Consider the following 21,031-nt stretch of genomic DNA (forward strand, 5'->3'; position numbering starts at 1 on the left):
AGGTACCTCACAAAAGGTTAAGCCATAAGATAAGAGGCCATGGTGTTGGAGGTATATTGGCATGGAGACAGAATTGGCTATTGGGCAGGAAACAGCGAGTGGAGAGAAAGGGTTCTTTTTCAGGTTGGTGATGTGTAACCAAGTGAGGTTCCACAGGGATCAGTGCTGGGACCACAACTGTTTACAACATATATTAATAACTTGGAGAAAGGAGGCTAATGTACTGTAGCCAAATTCGTACAGACAACATAAAAGTAAGTGGAAAGGCAAGTTGTGAGAGGGATACAAACAGTTTGCAAAGAGATATTGATCGGTTAAGTAAGTGGGCAAAAAGTTGGCAAATGGAGTGTGATGTTGGAAAATCTTAGGGAACTCTTACTGCAACTGTACAAGGTACTGAGGAGACCTCACTGGAGTACTGAAATCAGTTTTGGTCTTCTTATTGAAGGGAAGATCTTTATTTCAATGGAGGAGTTTCAGAGCAGGTGCTCTAGGATGATCCCCGGTAAGGTGGGATTTTCTTTTGAGCAAAGGTTAAACAGGTTGGGACTTGATTCATTGGAGTTTGGAAGAATGAGAGGTGCTCTCACTGAAATATATCGGATTTTTAAGGGGCTCGACACGGTAAATGCTGAGAGGATGCTTCAGCACATGGGAGAGTCCAGGACCAGAGGGCATAGTCTCAGAATAAAGGGGTGCCAATTTAAGACTGAGATAAGGAGGAATTTCTTCTCTCAGAGGGTCATGGGTCTTTAGACCTCCATGCCACAAAGAGCTGTGGGGGCCGAGTCCTTGTGCATATTAAGGCTGAGATAGATAGATTCTTCATCAGTGCCCAGTGGTTAGTACTGTAGCTTCACAGCTCCAGGGTCCCAGGTTTGATTCCTGGCTTGGGTCACTGTCTGTGCGGAGTCTGCACGTTCTCCCTGTGTCTGCGTGGGTTTCCTCCGGGTGCTCCGGTTTCCTCCCACAAGTCACGAAAGACGTGCTTGTTAAGTGAATTGGCCATTCTCAATTCTCCCTCAGTGTACACGAACAGGCAACGGAATGTGGTGACTAGGGGATTTTCACAGTAAATGAATTGCAGTGTTGATGTAAGCCTACGTGACACTAATAACGACTATAAATTCAGGGAATCAAGGATTATGGGGAAAGGGCAGGAAAATGGACATGAGGAGTGTCGGATCAGCCATGATCCTATTCATAAGATATGGGAGCAGAATTGGGCCATTCGGCCCATCGTGTCTGCTCCGCATATTGAATGGCAGAGCAAGCTCAAGGGGAGGAATGGCCTACTCCTGTTCCTATTTCTTATGGTCTTCTGGGTGTCATTCTACTCGACCCTCCCTCCAAGACAAATCTTTCCATCCTAGGGTGTGTCATAGATCATAGAATTTACAGTGCAGAAGGAGGCCATTCGGCCCATTGAGTCTGCACCGGCTCTTGGAAAGAGCACCCTACCCAAGTCCACACCTCCACCCTATCCCCATAACCCAGTAACCCCACCCAACACTAAGGGCAATTTTGTACACTAAGGGCAATTTATCATGGCCAATCCACCTGACCTGCACATCTCTGGACTGTGGGAGGAAACCGGAGCACCCGGAGGAAACCCACACACACACGGGGAGAACGTGCAGACTCCGCACAGACAGTGACCCAAGCCGGGAATCGAACCTGGGACCCTGGAGCTGTGAAGCAATTGTGCTAACCACAATGCTACCGTGCTGCCGTGTGGTGCCCAGAACATAACAACATACGTCATCTGTGTAGGTGACACATGACTTCCACCCCTTCTATGGGGAGATGGTAGCCTCATGGTAATGTCACTGAACTCAGAATCCAATGGCCCAGGCTAATATCCAGGGAACATGGGTTAAAAATCCACCATGGCAGCTGGTGAAATTTAGGAATGGGCACCGAATGCTGGCTTTGCCAGTAAAACCCACATCCCACAAAGAAATATTCAGTTCCTCTGGATGTAAGGGCCAGTGTTCCATCAGCTTTTTTGTTTATTCTTTGTACCTGTACCATCTTAACGATGTGTGTAAGTGGGTCCCACGTGCCTTTGACTTCCACCGTTTGTGTGTGTTTCTGACAGGAATTGGGGAATTGTTTGGGTGAATGGAAAATCATTTCGCAATTCGATACAGATCAGGGTTAGACTTGGGGCTTCCTATGTCTGTTCACCACACACTGCTTGCTGAGCTAGCAGGGAAGGTCATAATGGAATACTTGACAGCTAGAAAATCTTTTAGCAAAAGGCATTGACATTGCAGCATTTCATGGTAAAGCTTGGCTGTCCTGTCTACCTTCCCCACAGCTCTGGAGATGCAGGACTAGAGGAGGAAGGCCATAATAATATGAACAAAATAATCTGTTTTTTTGTAGTTGTCTCTAGAGGTTGAGGCACTGCAGCATTGAATTTGAAAGCAATGGGTTGTGCAATACCCAGAAGGGGTTTTCCTCCGAGAGAGCACAGTGTGACTTGAGAAGTCCCTCAACAGGTGGCCTTTGAACTAATTAGAGACTAGGTGCTGGAGTTCGCTCTGCTATTCTGCCTCAGATCAATTGGAAAAGGGAGAAAATAGGATCACTGCTTCCCTGCCCTGAGCAGCTCCATTCCTCTTCCCCCAACCCATAATGTGATAGGTTCTTCCACATGTAAATGCTGATGGGGAAGCCAAGACTCCAAACCGCTCCCATCCCCGGAACAGGCTTCAGATGTTTGGATACTTTAGCTATAGTGGGAAGGCCCAACAAACACAGGATAAAAGAAGAAAATATTATTGTAGCCTCCTCTCCTTCCTGAAAAGGACCCATACACCTACAGGCACCAAGGTCTAAACCAAACAGAGATCTTGGGGCTCCCCCACACCTCCTCCCACCAGCCCCCCACCCAACCCTACTCCTCCCTTTAACTGCTCTCACACACAACTGCAGCTGAATCATGGTAACAGTGCAAGGCTGTGGCACTATTGCAGCAACAGGCCCTCCCTGAGCGCCTTTCTCTTGGTGACACCAACCTTCCAGTCGCTTGCCATTTCAATCCACCGCCTTCCTCTCACGCTCATAGTTCTATCCTCGGCCTGCCCAATGATCCAGTGAAGCCTGACGCAAGCTGGAGGAACAGCGCCTCATCTTCCGACCCGATATTTAAGAGCCTTCTGGACTTCACATTGAGTTCAACAACTTCAGCCCATCAACTCTGTCCTCCATTTTGATATCTTTCCAACGCCACCCCCCTCTCCCTCCCCTCCCATGAGGACCAGTCTGTAACTTGTTCTCATGTTTTGCTTTCAGAAATTGATGACCCCTCCTCTACTATTAATACGTTCTGCTATCTGGCCTTTATGCCACTATTAACACCTGCTTTGGTCTTGAACACTATCACTAACACTCCCTTTGTCTCATGTCCATCTTTGTCATTTAATCTCTCCTGCGCTCCCACCTATCCCTGACCTATTTTGCCCCACCTGCTCCAACCCCTCTCTTCAAGAGCATAAAACTCATCACATTTCTACCTCTCTTAAACTCTGAGAGATTCGGACTTGAAACATTAACTCTGCTTAAGTTCAAGGGGGTTTTGAGGAAAAACTATTTTACCCAGAGAGTGGTGACGGTCTGGAACGCACTGCCTGGGAGAGGCGGGTTGCCTCACATCCTTTAAAAAGTACCAGGATGAGCGCTTGGCACGTCTTAACATTCAAAGCTATGGGCCAAGTGCTGGCAGATGGGATTAGGATTGGCCGATCAGGTGCCATTCAAACGGTGGTGCAGACTCGATGGGCCAAATGGCCTCTTCTGCCCTCTAGTTTTCTGCGATTCTGTGATCCTTGTCTCCACAGATGGAGCCAGACCTGTTGAGTTTTCCCAACATTTCCTGTTTTGATTTCAGGCTGAGTAAGTGTTGGTTTTCTCATGTGCACCACGTGTACAACTTCAGACACTGCGAACCAGTGAGTTATTATAGATTGAGTCTAACCCAGCAGGTGCAGATAGGGAAGGGGAAGGGTGGACAACTGAAGGCTGGTGGATGTTTTTCCAAGGAAATGGGATAGTTGGTGTTTGTCAGGAGGCTGAGTAATTGTATGAAACATGAATTGGCAGCTACAGACAGCTCATGTTAACAGCACAAAGTACCAGTGACGTGAAGAGAAATAATGAAATCTTTCTTGGCACCCCCAGCGCTGAAGTCGCTGGTGAGACAGTGACTACTTACTCAACAAATAAAACTGACCGAGTGAAATGTTGTTACCAGGTACAAAACACTGGGCTGGATTCCCCATTATTGAGACTATGTCCCCCACGCCAGCGTCAAAACGGTGAGGTTTTACTCCTGAAATTCCTGGATTGAAGGGAGACGAATTCTGAGTCCTGCAGGGGGCTCGCAGAGACCCGGAGTAAATCTCGCAGCTTTTGCTGCAGATACGGGCCCCCGCAATTCCGGGTCACAAGCACTCCTCGGCCGCCTATAAAGCCCTTCCTGGCCTCCGATTGGCCCGTCCCCGACCTGCGCGGCTGCCACGCGAGTATCCCGACCGGCAATAGCAGGTTAGTTCCACGCCGTCGGGAACTCGGCCGGTCGGGGGCGGATGATTGCTGAGCGGGGCCTCTGGCAATGGCCCCCTGGCGGCGCGGTGTACTCCCCGGTGACGCCGATTTCCGGTGCCCGGAGAATCGCCTAACCGGCGGCGGGCCGGATTACGGAGTCAAACCGGATTCACGGCGCCAGCTGCAATTTCAGGGTCGGGGTGCGGAGAATCCAGCCCAGTATCTGTCAGAGATGTAAATATGACAAAATGTGCGTTTTTATAGAATTGGCCTGGTGCCGCTGAAGATCCGAAGCCGCTCTGTGTAATGTGACGACGTCCTGTCAAATAACAGCCCTAGATCATCTTTTCTACACAGGAAACAAAGTATGAACAGCATGAGGACAAACTGCCAAAAATGTTTCAAGCAGCTGCTGCACAGTTAATGGTGAGCAAGACAGTTTTGCACTCTGCTGCTGCACAGTTAATGGTGAGCAAGACAGTTTTGCACTCTGCTGCTGCACAGTTAATGGTGAGCAAGACAGTTTTGCACTCTGCTGCTGCACAGTTAATGGTGAGCAAGACAGTTTTGCACTCTGCTGCTGCACAGTTAATGGTGAGCGAGACAGTTTTGCACTCTGCTGCTGCACAGTTAATGGTGAGCGAGACAGTTTTGCACTCTGCTGCTGCACAGTTGATGGTGAGCGAGACAGTTTTGCACTCTGCTGCTGCACAGTTGATGGTGAGCGAGACAGTTTTGCACTCTGCTGCTGCACAGTTAATGGTGAGCAAGACAGTTTTGCACTCTGCTGCTGCACAGTTAATGGTGAGCGAGACAGTTTTGCACTCTGCTGCTGCACAGTTAATGGTGAGCGAGACAGTTTTGCACTCTGCTGCTGCACAGTTAATGGTGAGCGAGACAGTTTTGCACTCTGCTGCTGCACAGTTAATGGTGAGCGAGACAGTTTTGCACTCTGCTGCTGCACAGTTAATGGTGAGCGAGACAGTTTTGCACTCTGCTGCTGCACATGACGATACTGAGGTGCCTGAAGCCTCGTACTCAGTGCGTTACAAGAGTTGTGAAGTCAGGAAAACCACACGCCAGAGGAACTAATACTACTCGCGGCTGCACTATGCTTGCAGAGGAGGCTCAAAAATTGTGTTCAGCTGGTGTCATTATCAAACAACACAGTGCCGTGTTGAATTAATAATGTCGTCAATGGTGCCCTAACTGACTGGGTTAATGGTGCCATTAGCAGCCAGTCCTGCTCCACAGCTGGACGGGGTCCACAACCTGCCCGGTTTGCACCGCCTTCTGGTGTACGTGAGGTACATTTATGGGAGGTCCAATACAGCAGGATGTTTTGTTTTGCTAGATGCGGCCTAGGAACGCAGGAACATGGGACTTAGGAGCAAGACTAGGCCCTTCAGCCCTTCGAGCCTGCTACATCATCTAATATGATCATGGTTGAGCTGGTTATAGGCTCAACTCCACTTCCTCTCTGGCCCTCAATAACCCTTGACTTCCTTGCCCAACAAAAATCTATCCAACTCAGCCTCAAATAAATTCAACAATCCAGCCTGCTCTACCTCCTGGGGAAGGGAATTCCACACTCTAATGATGCTCCGAGAGAAAAAACTCTCTTCATCTCTGTCTCAGAAGCGAGTCCTCTTATTCTTAAGCAATGTCCCCAAGCTCTAGTTTCTCCCACAAGTGGAAACATCTTCAGGGTGTCAACCCAAACCAGTCTTTAGTAGTCCGGAAAGGAGAGTCAAAAGAATGGTTTATTACCAAATGTAAAGCATTGACCAAGTGCAGTCCCAGTCAAGACTACTCTGCAGCTTGGCTCCTACCTGGGCCGGCTTTTAGAGTTTACTCACCTGTGATTGGGCCTCCGCCCCTCAGCGGGAGAGCTCGTATTTCACAAGGCTCATGGGGTGATTAATAGGGCCGTCCCCATGAGTCTAGTGGGGGTTAGGACATTCCACTCCCCCCCCCCCCCCCCCCAAAGTCCGTAAGTCCCTCCGAAGAAGGTAAAGCAGGAGGACGTTTGCTCCTCTTCACCCACGGCTGTGGGGCTGGGTCGGGGATGCAGAGTTTGTCGGGGAATGTTGTTTCCTCGATGACCGTCTGGGTGGGGTGGCGGGGTACCACTGCCGACTGATCATTGGCCAGTTCGCCGTCGGAAGCCGCGGATGCCTGGTCTCCATCTCAGAGTCGGTGGCTACCGCCTTTCGCATCTCGGCATGGGGTGCCCTGGTCCTCCTTTCCCTAAGCCCTCCCGTCTCCCACCCGCCCACCCGTCCTGCTATCCTCCCTGGTCGATACGGGGGGGGGGGTGCTCCCCATTTTGCTTGCTGCCCCACCCCCTTCTCTTTTCCCTTTGTCAGCTTCAGCCGTGTTTTGTTTTGGTGGATGAATGAGGGGAGGGCAGGCTCATGCACCATCCCCTCAGTCTTTCCGCTGTTGCTGCCCAGTGATAATATTGCAGGTTTAGCAGTGCCAGGCCTCCCTTAATGTTCCTCCTTTGCGGTGTTGATTTGGGGGCTCTTGGATTCTTACCCCCCCCCACACACACACACACACAAATGCCTTAATTAAGCTATCTAGGTTTTGATCGTCTGCCCTCTCCCCACCAGGGAGAGTGGGAATGTGTCCCACCTCTGTAGCTCCTTTTTAACTTCCTCCACCAGGCTGGTCAGGTTCCACTTGTGGATCTGTGTCCAGTCTCTGGCTATTTGGATCCCCAGGTATCGGAATCTGTTCCGGGCTATTTTAAACATGAGCCCCTCCAGCTCTGTCTATCCCCCGTTTGGGTTCACTGGGAATGCCTCACTTTTGCGCAGGTTGAGTTTGTAACCTGAGAAGGTTCCAAACGCTTTTAGGATCCGCATGATTGTTTTCAGTCCTTCCTGTGGCTTTGGGACGTACAGGAGCAGGTCATCCACATAGAGTGAGACTCTGTGCTCTCAGTCTCCTCTCTGGATGCCCTTCCAGTTTTTCGCACCCAATAGGGCCACTGCCAGGGGTTCGATTGCAAATACAAACAGGAGTGGGGACAGTGGGCATCCTTGCCTCGTGCCTCTTTGTCGCTGGAAGTATTCAGAGATGGTGGTGTTGGTTCGAATGCACACCTTGGGGGCGTTGTACAGGAGTCTCACCTAGGCGGTGAATCCTGCTCCTAGCCCAAACCGTTCCAGTACCCCGAGGAAGTACTGCCATTCGACTCTGCCGAAGGCCTTTTCTGCGTCCTGGGTGACGATCACCTCTAGTGTTCTCTCCCCAGAGGGGGTCATTATTACATTCATCAGCCGCCTGACGTTCACTGTGCGCTGCCTACCCTTGACAAACCCGTTTGGTCCTCTGCGACTACCTCTGGTACACAGCCCTCCAGCCTTTTGGCCTGGACCTTTGCGAGTATTTTCACATCCACGTTCAGCAGTAAAATTGGTCTGTATGATCCACATTCCGTCATTCTTTGTCTTTTTTGGGTATCAGTGAGATTGTGGCCTGCGCTAGTGTGAGGGGCAGGGTGCCCCCTGCCAGTGAGTCCGCGAACATGTCCCTTAGGTGTGGGGCCAGGGCCGGTGTGAATTTTTTGTAGAAGTCCGCTGGGAACCCATCAGGTCCCGGCGCCTTCCCCTCTGCATGGTGCTGATGCTCTCCATGATTTATCCCAGATCTATTGGTGCTTCCAGTTCCCCCCTGCCTGTCCTCTCCCACAACCGGCATTTCCAGTCCGTCGAGGAACTGTTTCATCCACACGTCCCCATCGGGGGGGTTCGGAGGTGTTTAGTCTTCGGTCGAAGGTCTCAAATGCTTGATTGACCTCTTTTGGTTCCGTTACCAGTCTGCCTGTGCTATCTTTTACCTGCGCTATTTCCCTCGTGGCTGCTGCTTTCTCAGCTGGTGAGCCAGTAGGCAGCCAACCTTTTCTCCGTGTTCGTAAAATGTCCCCCGTGTCTGGCGGAGTTGGTGTACCGCATTCCCAGTGGATAGCAGGTTAAAGTCCATTTGTAGCTTTTTCCTCCCCGCCAGCAGCTCTACGGTCGGGACCTCGGAATACTTTCTGTCGACCTCCAGGATGGAGTTAATCAGCTGTTGCCTGGCCGCCCTCTCTTCTCTGTCTCTGCGAGCCTTGAAGGCTATAATTTCCCCTCTGATGACAGCCTTTAGTGCCTCCCAGACCGTGGAAGGTGAGACTTACCCGTACCGGTTGTCACGTAGTCGCCTCTGGCCTGTGATGTTTTCTGGCAGAAGGTCTTTGTCATGATATTCAAACACACACATCATGATGGACACACTAACAGGCAAATCAGAGTACACAACACCACAACCAATCACAGACAAGAACACCAACCACATAAAAAGCACGAGCACGACACCTGGAGGTCAGTAGGTCTGGGGAGAAGGAAGCATGAAAGAGCTGTTGAAACACCACAAGCAGGGAGCCCCCCACGTGCAGAGTGCAAAGACCAAGTTGTAAATAGCAAGTTTAAATAAACAAGTGTTGTACCATATGCAACTGTGTTGGCTCTTCTGTGTGTTAGAACACCCAACACCACATGGTACAGGAGTGGATCGATACCTGCCTACCAACCTGCCATTCTGGACATGGACCACACCGGCAAACCGCAGCCGATGCAAGTCACGGGGAACCTAGGCACCAACTGGAAGCTCTACAGGCAGCGATTTGACCTGTACATCCGTGCCACCGAAAAACAGAATGTCTCGGATGATTCGAAGATTGCAATGCTCCTCTTCTACGCAGGCCCCCACCCAAATGATGTCTTTAATTCACTGGTGTTCGAGGAAGGCGAAAACCAGGCCAAATATGACACGGTCATCCTCAAAATGGACCAGCACTTTCAAACTGAAGTAAACGAAACTTTCGAAAGATACATCTTTCAGCAACGCCTGCAAGGTAAGGAGGAGCTTTTTCAACCCTTTTTGACGCACCTCCGGATTCTAGCGCAGTCCTGCGGTTACGGCACCACCACAGAGTCCATGATCAGGGACCAGATTGTTTTTGGCGTTGCCTCCAGTGGCCTACGCCAGCAGCTTCTTAAAATAAAGAGCCTCACCTTAGCGTCTGCTGTGGAAGCCTGTGTCCTCCATGAAAATGCGACCTGCCGTTTTGCCCGATTTCAGGCGTCCGAGTTGGCACGGAGGGGGTCCCCAGCCGTCGAATCGGCAAGCCAGGCCGCCCACGACGTTGAACGCATCCAGGCCGTCGATTTCTTCCCGCCCCACGGCCCGGACGACAGCGGCCGCTTCCCGCGCTTTTCGCGGTCTCCCGCGCAGGTGCGCGCCAAGAATAACGGCCACAACGAGGGACGCACTGCGCAGGCGCGCCCACCGCAAGATCGCACTGCGCATGCGCAGTGGCGCAACGAACGCCGTGACGTCATGACGTGCAGCAAGTGTGGAGGTCTACACTTAAAAGGGCAATGTCCTGCAAAATACCAACAGTGCAACAGATGTGCCATGATAGGCCACTACGCAGCCCGCTGTCGTGCGGCTCAACCCATGGATCCGGCGCATCCTCGACAACCTCGCACACGAGTCAGGACCGTCCAGCCCACGCATCAAGACTTCCAGTTAAGTGATGCAGATGACCAGGATGACTTCAGAGTTGCCGTCATTGATGTCAACAAGGTCAATGCCATCAATCCAGACGATGAGTGGTGTGCCACCCTGACGGTCAACCGATCGCGCGTCGCCTTCCGTCTGGACACCGGCGCATCCGCCAACCTGATTGCTTACTCTGCAGTCCAGGCCATGAAGGTCAAACCACTCATCACACCATCCCGGCTTAAGATGGTTGACTATAACGGGAACGTTATCCCGTCCGTAGGATCTTGCCAGCTACAGGTGACTCACAAGAGGTACACGGCCACACTCCCCTTCGAAGTTGTGGGCTCATCAAAGGACTCGTTACTGGGCGCACAAGCGTGTAAGGTCCTTCACCTGGTACAGCGCATCATGTCTCTCTCTCCAGATGAGATATCCGACTTCCCGGATGCTGAGTTCCACGCGAATCTCCATTCCCTCCTCGCTCACAACCAGGAGGTTTTTGAAGGCATGGGGACATTGCCACACACGTACAAGATTCGACTCAGACCGGACGCCATCCCTGTCGTTCACGCACCTCGCAGGGTTCCTGCGCCTCTCAAAGACCGCCTCAAGGCACAACTGCAGATTCTTCAGGACCAAGGGGTCCTATCCAAGGTCACGGAGCCCACGCCATGGGTCAGCTCCATGGTCTGTGTAAAGAAGCCCTCTGGCGAGCTCCGTATATGTATAGATCCAAAAGATCTGAACAACAACATCATGCGGGAACACTATCCCATCCCAAAACGAGAAGACCTCACCAGCGAGATGGCGCGAGCCAACATATTCACTAAATTGGATGCGTCCAAAGGATTCTGGCAGATCCAACTGGACCCGGCCAGCCGAAGACTATGCACATTCAACACCCCTTTTGGCAGATTCTGCTACAACCGGATGCCATTCGGCATCATTTCGGCATCTGAAGTATTCCACCGCATTATGGAGCAGATGATGGAAGGCATCGAAGGGGTACGTGTATATGTGGACGATATCATCATTTGGTCCACCACTCCGCAGGAACACATGCATCGTCTTCGACGTGTCTTCACCCGCATACGGCAAAATGGCCTGCGTCTCAACCGTGCGAAGTGTGCTTTCGGCCAGACGGAGCTGAAATTCCTCGGGGACCACATCTCAAGGTCCGGGGTCCGTCCCGATGCAGACAAGGTTAGCGCCATCACAGCCATGCCACGACCGGCTGACAAGAAGGCTGTCTTAAGATTCCTGGGCATGGTCAACTTCCTTGGGAAGTTCATTCCCAACCTGGCTTCTCATACAACAAACATGCGCCATCTCGTAAAAAAATCGACGGAATTCAACTGGCACCAGTCGCATCAGCAGGAATGGGAGGAGCTCAAGCACAAACTGGTCACGGCACCAGTGCTGGCCTTCTTTGACGCGACTCGCCCTACAAAGATCTCAACAGACGCCAGCCAATCTGGTATTGGAGCGGTACTCCTGCAAAAAGACAGCACGTCATCATGGGCCCCGGTTGCGTATGCCTCACGAGCCATGACCCCTACCGAACAGCGCTACGCGCAAATCGAAAAAGAATGCCTGGGCTTGTTAACTGGACTGGACAAGTTCCACGACTATGTGTATGGCCTGCCACGATTCACGGTCGAAACTGACCACCGCCCCCTGGTCAACATCATTAACAAAGACCTGAACGACATGACTCCTCGCCTCCAGCGCATCTTACTCAAACTCAGGAGGTACGATTTTGAACTGATCTACACTCCGGGGAAGGAACTCATAGTGGCGGACACTCTTTCCCGAGCAGTGAGCACACCACCAGATGCGGAGGGGTTCGTGCGTCAAATTGAGGCACACGTGACTCTGACAGCAGCAAATATGCCAGCTGATGATCCTTGTCTGGCCCACATACGCGCAGAGACGGCGACTGACCCTCTGCTGCAGCGAGTGATGCGCCACATGACGGAAGGGTGGCTAAAAGGGCAGTGCCCCCAGTTTTACAATGTGCGAGATGATCTCACCAATATAGACGGGGTCCTTATGAAATCGCATAGGATCGTCATTCCACACAGTGTGCGCCAGATGATTCTTCGTCAACTACACGAAGGCCACTTGGGTGTCGAAAAATGCAGACGAAGGGCCCGGGCGGCGGTATATTGGCCGGGTATTAATGAAGACATAGCCAACATGGTGCTCAACTGCACAACCTGTCAGAGGTTTCAGCCGGCGCAACCTCCGGAAACACTTCTACCACACGAGATGGTGACGTCCCCCTGGGCGAAGGTGGGTGTTGACCTATTTCACGCGCTCGGCAGAGATTACATTGTTATTATAGACTACTTCTCAAACTACCCGGAAGTCATGCCTCTCCATGATCTGACGTCGTCCGCAGTCATTGGGGCCTGCAAGGAAACGTTTGCTCGCCATGGCATTCCAAGGACTGTCATGTCAGACAATGGACCTTGTTTTGCCAGCCGTGAATGGTCGTCCTTTGCCGCAGCATATGGTTTCACTCATGTGACATCCAGCCCTCTGCATCCACAATCGAACGGGAAGGCTGAAAAGGGTGTCCACATCGCAAAGCGGCTCCTGTGCAAGGCGGCTGATGCCGGATCGGACTTTAACCTTGCCTTGCTGGCCTATCGATCGGCCCCGTTATCCACGGGCCTCTCGCCAGCGCAGCTACTAATGGGTCGCTCCCTCAGGACGACGGTACCTTCCGTCCTGGCACCGACAACAGACCATGAGGCGGTTCTTCGGGACATGCAACTGCAGCGTGATCGCCAGAAAGGTCGGTACGACACACGAGCGACGGACCTGCCCCCCCTGTCCTCCGGAGACAAAGTACGCGTCCATCAACCGTATGGTGGCTGGTCAGCACCGGCCGAAGTCCTCCGACAAGTGGCTCCCCGCTCGTTCCTGGTTCGCATGCCGGATGGTTCCGTGCGTCGCCGCAATCGGCGCGCCCTTCGCCGACTTCCACGTTCACAGCCACACAACACGCCAGATCCTCAACAGGCTTCCGAGGATGACTTTGTGGAGCTGCCGCACATCACGCCCTTTCCATCGCCACCCATGGCCATGCCTGCACAGCAGCCGGTGGTTCTTGATCCACCCTTAAGGCGGTCAACCCGAATTCGTCGCAAACCCATTAGAATGGACTTATAATACAGTTCATATGTTTAATAAGTTGGACGATTTTACATGATAACCTGTTGTTGTTTATCGTTCCAGATGTCGTCTGACTGGACAACTGTTCAAAATTTTTTCTCTTCTTCTCTCGTTCGCATTTCTGTTATGTTATGGTACAACTGGATTCATGTGACGCACTCGACATCGCCCCATGTACATAGTTCCGTCATAGACACATGCTGCACACGACACACACACACTCTTAGATGCACTCACGTCACGATCATATTTATTACCACGTAGGCACATATCTTTGTAAAAAGGGGGGATGTCATGATATTCAAACACACACATCATGATGGACACACTAACAGGCAAATCAGAGTACACAACACCACAACCAATCACAGACAAGAACACCAACCACATAAAAAGCACGAGCACGACACCTGGAGGTCAGTAGGTCTGGGGAGAAGGAAGCATGAAAGAGCTGTTGAAACACCACAAGCAGGGAGCCCCCCACGTGCAGAGTGCAAAGACCAAGTTGTAAATAGCAAGTTTAAATAAACAAGTGTTGTACCATATGCAACTGTGTTGGCTCTTCTGTGTGTTAGAACACCCAACACCACAGTCTTGTCGGCCAGGAGGTCTGTGTCCAACCTCCCATGTGGGGCATTGGGCATGGCCCTCACATCCACATAGTGTGCAGCGTGGTCGGAGATCGCGGAGTATTCCGCTCCGGTAATTCCTGGAAGCACCGATTTCACACTGCAAAGAGGTCGATACGGGTGTACCTTGTGTACTTGTGAAAAAAAATGCGAATTTGTTTTCTCCCGAGTTCAGGAACCTCCATGGGTCCACCGCCCTCATCTGCTCCATAAATGCTCCCAGTTCCTTAGCCATGCCTATCTTTTTTCCCGTTCTGGGGTTTGATCGGAAGGTCAGCAGGTCCTGTTACCAGTTGAAGTCGCTCCCCCATAGTCAGTCAGTGTGTGTCAAGGTCGGGGATTTCCATCATGGTCTTTTTCATAAAGTCTGTGCCATCCCAGTTGGGAGTGTACACATTTACCAGTACTACCGGTGCCCCTTCCAGGACACCGCTGACCATGACGTACCATCACCCTTGTATCAGTAAATCTAGTCCTCTTGCTGATCAGTATGGCATCTCCCCTAGCCCACTTGTCCCATAGCATGAATGGTACCTGTCCCACCCAGCCCTTCCTCACCAGTAATCTGTCCTTCTCCCTCAGGTGTGCCTCCTGCAGGTAGACTATGTCAGCTTTCAGCCGTCTCAGATGGGCGAAGACGCTGGATCTTTTCACTGGGTGTTAAGTCCCCTTACGTTCCAGGTGACTATCCTGGTGGGGGGGGGGTATGTCCCCCCGCTCCTGTGGGATCAACCATACTTACCTGGTGGACGCGACCCTGCACTCCGGGGTTTCCCTTTGTTAGTGGGCTGTCCAAAATGGCCGCAGTTGCTGCTCTGACCATGAGGTCGAGCACCTGTGTTCCGGGGTTCCCCTTTGTCCAGGGGGCATGCAACATGGCCGGCAACTGTGTGTGTGCCATGAGGGTACGGCCCTCCACTCCAGGGTCTCCCTTTGTTTAGGGACCCTTGTCATGTGAGAGTGCCTTTAAGAAATGGATGTTTGAGCAATGTACCTTTAAGAAATGCAGTGATGTCAAAGTGTGGGTGGAGCTGGGCTTTAGATCAGCCATTTTGCAGTTTTTTAGTTTCAGTTTGAAAAAAGCTTGGGCGTGTGTCTGTGTTTGCAGTGAGCTGGATCTGCTGTGATCTCTGCCATGAAAGACTATCTCTGGATCATTTGGGTGATTTAAACTCATAAAAATAATGCCTTTAACCTGATGTGTTTCTGTTTAAAGGTGTTAAGTCTCTCTTGAATGTTGAAAGGAATAACTGAAGGATTATTTAGTGTTGTAATATTTTCGGGGTTATCTTTGAAGTAAGGGGGTGTTAAGAGATTCGATGTTTATTTAAAGGGTTAAGTTGAGTTCATGGAATAAACATTGTTTTGTGTTTAAAAACCACGTGTCCATAATTGTAATCGCACACCTGGAGAACAAGTCGTGTGCTCTGAAAAGCAACAAATACATTAAAGGGGGAGGTTGGTTGAACTCCATGATACATTTTGGGGTTCTGAAAACGCCTCACCCATAACACCCTCCAAAGTGTCTGCTTGTGGCTCCATCTTGATTCCTCGGCCTGCTCCCTGCCTGCTGAGGCCTTTGTCTGTCTCGCTGTCAAGTCTTTCCTATCCTTCTGCCCTTTTTCTGTTCTGTGAGTTACCCCCCCCGGTTCCCCTTCCCCTCCCTATCCCCCGCTCTCTTTTCTCCCCCCTGCATTCACCCCCCTTTCTGCCCTCCCCCCCCCCCCACCCTTGCCCAGACGCTCTCTCTCCCCTGAGAGTTGCGTCGCGGCCCCCTTTACTACTTGTCTTCTCTTGCTAGCCCTCCTGCTGGTACGGTGGCTCCCCTTTCTGGGCTGATCTCGCCTTATCTCTGTTCTGTCTCCCCATCTCCGTTCGGTTCCACACCCCCTCACCTGTTTCCCCTATCCTCGCTTCCCTCTCTCTGCCCTCCTACTTTAATGCGAGAATGAGGCAACACAATCCCGCGCAAACACAGAGTCCATACAGCAGATCTTGGTCCCATTTTGTCCTCCACCTTCAGTCTTTTTCCCCGCTGCCCTTACTGTTGCTGCGTCTGTTCCTATTCCAGATTGTTGGTCTTTACAAACTCCTCAGCCTCTGCTGGGGTGCCAAAGTGATGTTTTTTTTCCTTTATAGGTTACCCAGAGTCTGGCTGGGAACAACATGCCGAACCTCACCCCGCTTTTGTCGAGCGGCGATTTCACCTTGTTGAAATCGGCCCTTTTTTTCGCTAGGTCAGCACCAATGTCCTGATAGACCCTTATTCTGCGTCCTTCCCATGAGCACGACTTTGTCTGCCGGGCCCACCTCAGGATCTTTTCCCCGGTGCAGCTTTGCGATGATCATTCTCGGCTGCTCCCCAGGTTTTGGCCGGGGCGACCTGTGTGCCCTGTCGAGTTCCGGGGGGATTTGGGAAGCTGTTCCTCCCGACCAGGTTGCCCAGCATGTGGGCGATGTAGACCATTGGGTCCCTTCCCTAAGCCCCCTCTGGCAGTCCCACAAGACAGACGTTCTGTCGCCTGGACCTGTTTTCCTGGTCCTCTACCTTTCCCCTCAGGCTCCCTGGGGCCGCCACCAACCTCTTCACCTCGGTCTCCAGAGCCACGCTCCTGTCACTCTGGTCGGTTTCCAGGTCCAGGATCGTCCTTTCCTGGGCTTCCACCTTCTTTCCCAGGCTGCCTATCGTGCGCTGGAGGGCGGCCATCGCTTCTGTCATCACCTCCTTCACCACCACCTGGAGTCCCATTTTGATCGCCTCCCTCATGGCAACCAGTTCTTTTTTTAGGAATGTCGGCCATCCCTCCCCCAGTGTAGTGGGGCGCGTTGCTCCTCTGTTCGGGTCGCCGTTCGCCCCCTCTCTTGTTTCGCCAGGGCCGCTGATCCGTCTGCTCGTTGCTCCTGGTCCTTGCCGCCGCTTCTGCCTTCTCGCCGGCATATCCTCTTCTGCTTTTTCCCTTTTAGCGTCTTTTGGGTTTTTACGGGTTTTGGGTGGCTTTTTGAGCCAAGAATCCTGGAGAGTTTGCTGTTTTGGGCCCGACTGAGAGGAGAGCCACCTGATGTGCGTCCGCTCAGCACATCACCACCACCGGAAGTCGCTGAACACAAATCTTGCTGATCGTGTCTCCCGTGGTCTGTTTCTTCATCTCTTTCTTGGGAGGTGTGCACCACTCATTCGGCCAGCCTGTTAGAGGAAGAGTGATACGGGGCCATGCGGGTGTGCCGCACCCTGCATGTCTTCATAAACCACTCAAACCCGTCGCTGGTGAAAGGCGTGCCATTGTCTGGCCAGTAGCTCAGGAAGTCCGTGGGTGCTGAAGGTGAGTCGTAGCTTCTATACCACAGCCTTCGACGTGGTGGCCGGCGTCCGATGGACCTCCAGCCAGTTGGAATGGGCGTCACCATGAGTATAAACATTGAACTTTAGAAAGGTCCGGTGTGTAGGCACATCCTAGGCCAGCATGACCATTCCCAGGGAGGCATCGGGGCGGCTGGCGGAGGATTCTGCTGTCCCTGGCGCGTGGTGCATTGTTCGGCCAGCCCGTCGATCGCATCATCCGGGCCTGCCCAGCACACAAAGCTGTGGGGCAGCATCCTCATTTTTAACATCATTGTGCCAATTCTGATGGTGTCTCTGCCCTGGCTTGGGACCACGACACGGGCCCTCCCAAAGGAGGATGCCACCTCCCACGCTGAGCTCCTGCATTTTAGCTTCAAAGTCCCGCAGTCCTTGGGGCCGCTTCCCTTGCTGGCCCCCATGTAAGACAATGTGACGTATTTTCAACAATACAGAGTCATTTTGTGTCCATCTGGGCAGCGGAGACCGGCAAGGTGCCCATAAAGTTAAGAGTTGGAACTACTTCAGCGGCTCTCGGTGAGGATGGGGGCGTGTTAGCAGCAGGAGCCTGCTCAACGTGTCCGCCTTCGCAACTTGCGTGCCTGGGCGATGTTCGAAGGTGTACTCATACATTGCTAGCAACAGGGCCCAACACTGAATCCAGGCAGACCTATTGCTGGGTTTGCCTTGTTCTCATTAAAAAGCCCAGGCAATGGCTTCTGGTCAGTGCTTAGCACTGCTGCCTCACGCCGCTGAGGACTGGGGTGCGATCCCGGCCCCGGGTCACTGTCCGTGTGGTGTTTGCACATTCCGTGTCTGTATGGGTCTCACCCCCACAACCCAAAGGTGTCCAGGGTAGGTGGATTGACCAGGCTAAATTGCCCCTTAATTGGAAATAAAAATGGCTTGTGGTCTGTCACAATGGTGAATCGATGCCCATCCCCGTGTTGATGAAATTGTTCAGGTGAATATCTTGCCAATTTGCACAATTGCACCAAAATCCTGGTAACGGATGTCCCTGGGGTGCACTCGACCAAATTAAATCAGTTGCTCGGTACAATAACTGACAGCTTTGGGGTCGTGGTGGATTGCCAGGAGTGCCACTAGCTCTTCGAATGTCTTGAAGTCTAGAGCCATGGGGTACACCAGGCTCTTTATGACGCTGAAAGTGTGGGCCCCACTGGTGGTCAGAAGAATTACTGACTGGCGGTCTTCACCAACGATAGCATTCGCTTAAAAAATAGCGCATACAATCCGCATACTGAGCCCAGTCCTCTGCACCCTCATCGAATACATCGGTCTGCCAAAGAGCGGCATTTTCAAAATGGTACAAACCTTATTGTTTCATGAGGAGAGGCGGCTGTATTGCAAATGGTTAGCAGCACCGACTGTAGTTCCACATTATCCTCATCAGCAATTTAGTAGTCATCGAGGAGTACAGAAAGGAGATTGAAAAGGATGGTTTATTCCCAAAAGTGAAGTATTTACCAAGTAACAGTCCCAGTCCCAGTCGGGACAACTCTGCAGCTTGGGCTTCCTGGGCCGGTTTTTAAGGTACTGAGGAAACTATCCTGCGGATGGGCCTTGTACTCCATGAGGCGCATAGGGAGTTTAATAGGATCGTCCTTATGGGCCTTGTAGGGGTTGAAAGACAGTCCCTCATGATATTACATGTTTTCATAAGGCCACCTCTCATTCTTTTAAATTCTAACGCATATAAGCCTATCCTCATCAATTTTGCTTCATAAGATAAGCCTTTCATCCCAGGAATGAGTCAATCTTCTCTGAACTGCTTTCAAAGCAATTGTAAAAAATTTCCAAATAAGAAGACTAAAACTGTACACAGTATTCCAGATGTGGTCTCACCAAAGCTCTGTACAGATGTGGTAAAGCTTCCCCATTTATATTCCATTTCTCTTTCAGTAAATTCCTACATTCCATTTGCCTTCACTGGTCTCACGGGATAGGGATGATCGACTACCTTGTGGAGCTTCCAGGATACAAGCTCCCCTGATAAGGGGGAGGGGCCCTTAACACAGTTCTTGTGCCTTTATATAAATAGAGTCGGCCAGTCAGGCACCGACTAGAGAAGACCCAGTAGGGAACTACTGGAGCTGTACATAATAGTTAACGTGTTAAATAAAGTAAGTTTTGTTTTTCTCTATAACTGGTGTGGACTCCTTTCGTTGTTCCTTGCAAAACCTTCCTAATCACTTGCTCTACCTGCATCACCTATTGTGATTCATGTACCAGGACACCCAGGTCCCTCTGCAGTCTCTTCCTGCCTTTCTATTCTTCCTGCCAAAGTGGACAAGTTCACATTTACCCATCTTATACGCCATCTGCCCAGTTTTTCCCACTCACTTAACCTGTCTATAGCTCTTTGTAGACCCTCAACCTCCTCTTGCCAACATACTTTCCTATCTATCTTGGTGTTTTCGGCAAATTTAGTTCCCATATGCAGTCCCTCCATCCAAACCATCAATGTAGATTTTATATAGTTGAGGACCCAGCGCTGTTCCCTGTGGTAGTCCACTACAACTTGCCAATCTGAAAAAGGCCTATTTATCCCGACTCTCTGCTTCCTGTTTAGTTAATCAATCGTTTATCCATGTTAATATGTATAATGTACCAGAGTAACACTATTGGCTGGTGTAATGTCACGTGTTACGGAATGAGGTCATTGGAGTGTTTCTCGGGCTTTTATGGAGTTCACCATTGTTGTCGGAGTTCACCCTGTTTGAGTAGCAGCTTGTCAATAAACCCTTTGCACCATGTTATACAAACCCGACGTGCGCCACCTCCGATTCTTTCTCTCTGCGGCTACAACAAAGAATATAACAAAAGAGAAACTGACGACAAGATCTGGGCCATAAAAAAAGGGAGCAAATGAACTTTTGCCGACAATTTTGAGAACAAGGAATCATCGAGGAGATCCAGGACCGTACACATTGGGAGTGAGGGCCGGGGAAATATTGTTGATTTATAAGGTGAAATCATTGTTGTGGAAAGTAAAATAACTCTCGAGTAAACACTTGGACATCGTACAGTTTGTAGTGGGGTGTCGGCGAATCATCCAGTCGATCGCAACAGCCACTAGTGCAAGTGAAACTTTTTTTGTTACGTTATCGGGCAACTGCGTGTTACTGGGGGATTATTTCAATCGGAGGATCGAGGTTTTCAGTACACTTACCATTCTAATGTGTACCATTACTTTCCCGTAACAGCCTCCCCGAACAGGCGCCGGAATGTGGCGACTAGGGGCTTTTCACAGTAACTTCATTGAAGCCTACTTGTGACAATAAGCGATTTTCATATTTCATTTCATTTCATTAATGGGTAGAGCTTCAGAGATCACGCACGGGGCACTGAAATAGGCCATGGGAACGCGAACGTTCGGGGCAGTCGACTCGGCAGCCTGCTGCCCGGGAATCGATTGCGAGGCACAGAAACAGTTAGTCTGCTTGTGCGCTGAGAGTCTATCTGCTTTAAACAGGGAGAAAATAAATGGCAGGGAAGACAGGCTGAAGGCTGAGTGGTACAGGTTAGGGAGCTGAAATCAAAAAATGGTGGGAAGAAAAGGCGCCATGGACGCATTTACGAGGAGGAGGAGACATGGAACTCTTATTGTAATGTTTACTGTATGCACGGATGGCGAGGTCTTTGTGGTTGATGTGATCAGAAAACGCACGGCTTTGTAAATGAACAAAACCGTTTATTAATAAACTAAAATACTAAAGGGTTTCTTTGATGTCTGCTACGATTACAATTG

Source organism: Scyliorhinus torazame, chromosome 8 (genome assembly GCF_047496885.1).
Source record: "Scyliorhinus torazame isolate Kashiwa2021f chromosome 8, sScyTor2.1, whole genome shotgun sequence".
In the NCBI taxonomy this organism is placed as follows: domain Eukaryota; kingdom Metazoa; phylum Chordata; class Chondrichthyes; order Carcharhiniformes; family Scyliorhinidae; genus Scyliorhinus; species Scyliorhinus torazame.